The sequence below is a fragment of the Desmodus rotundus genome, chromosome 7 (genome assembly GCF_022682495.2).
Source record: "Desmodus rotundus isolate HL8 chromosome 7, HLdesRot8A.1, whole genome shotgun sequence".
In the NCBI taxonomy this organism is placed as follows: domain Eukaryota; kingdom Metazoa; phylum Chordata; class Mammalia; order Chiroptera; family Phyllostomidae; genus Desmodus; species Desmodus rotundus.
This window is the reverse complement of record NC_071393.1, coordinates 67,361,506-67,362,985: the sequence shown is the minus strand read 5'-3', so window position 1 is coordinate 67,362,985 and position 1,480 is coordinate 67,361,506. Positions and strand designations below refer to the sequence as shown.

The 1,480-nt window shown below is 37.9% G+C and overlaps 1 non-coding gene across 1 annotated transcript; it reads right to left on the bottom strand.

Annotated features, from left to right (window-relative positions):
* Positions 1-216: 216 nt before the first annotated feature.
* Positions 217-402, bottom strand: LOC112312105 (small Cajal body-specific RNA 16). Its single transcript, XR_002975550.1, has one exon. It is a non-coding gene; the product is annotated as a small Cajal body-specific RNA 16 (non-coding RNA).
* Between the last annotated feature and the right edge of the window lie 1,078 nt (positions 403-1,480).

Here is a 1,480-nt window from a genome sequence, read left to right as displayed (position 1 = left end):
AAGGGCTTTCCGTGTCACTCTTCTTACAGGTTTTCTGCCCATGGTTATAGTTAAATAATGAATACCTCTCACATACACAAAGAATGTATAATGAGACTCATTAAATTGCAGTAAAAAAACTACTTTGGCTATAATAGCAGCATAATTGTTTCGGTTCCCTTTTTTAACTTAAGACAAGGCTTATTAGAATTATTTTAGCATCAGTTTTTCTTTTTCTCTTGTTTGCAGTATCATACATGATCATCAAACTGCTGCTAGAACATTCACACCTGTTACTGCAAATTCAAAACCCAGGCAATACTCTCCTAGGGATTTACTGTGGGTCAGGGTAGGGCTGCCTGGTACGGGGCTGCACCCACTGCTGTGCAGGTTCAGCAACACAGGAGCCTTTCCCCAGACTGTAGCATCAATTTTCTTAATTTTGCTTATATGCATTAGGGTACTGGTAGATGATAATTTAGCCATGGATTAGACCTGATCTGGCCTATTTTAATGCAAAAGAGATTTTGGTATCTACCAAAACCTCCATAGTTAAGGAAAAATATAAGCAGAAACACCTTTGATTTCTTGCTATATTTAGCAAAATTAATTTAATTTTATTTTTATACTCCCCCAAGGACATTTTTTTTCATTGTTTTTAGAGAGAAAGTGTGTGGGGTGGGGAGAGACAGACAGACAGACAGACATCGATTGGTTGCCTTCTTGTACATATCCCACCCAGGGATCAAACCCACAACCTGGGTATGTGCCCTGATAGGGAATTGAACTTCCAACCTTTTGGTCTAAGGGATGATGCTCCAAGCAAATGAACCACACCAGTCAGGTCTAGCAAAATTAATATTAAATGGAACTTTTTGTTTTCTTGCTCCACCTATAACTGGGAAGGCACAGCACTATGGGAATAATTTTGCATGATGCTGTACTAGCAAAGAAACATTGTTAAAAGTATATATACATAAAATAGGTATAATCATGTCAGATATAATATAGGTCTTAGAAATGATTGAAATTTCATAGAAATGAACAAAACATTCACATAACATTTAATATGTATAATACAAAAGAAAAATATTAGGCACATATTCTGAAAGAATAAAACAGATTATTTGAAGGATTACAAAATTCATATTACTGTCAAGGATGGTAGTATTGCCTATTTAACTAAATGCCATTTTCAAAGGTCAGATTCTGCTTAGATTGCCCCATCTCCATCTCTGGGACAGGAATATAGCTTAATGGTTAAGAGCACAGACTCTGGAGTCAGGTCGCCTCCTTTGCCACTTGTGAGCTGAGTAGCCCTGGTGAGTCAGTTACATTCTCAGACTCCCATTTCCTCATAAGGACAACTATAGCCGCACGTGGTTTTTGTGAGGACAAAATGAGTGAATACATGTGAAGTGTCCAGAACACTGCCTGGCACATGGCAGTCGGCGTTAGCTATTATTACTCCCAGAGACTTTTTCTTCTGAGGGTCTTCAAC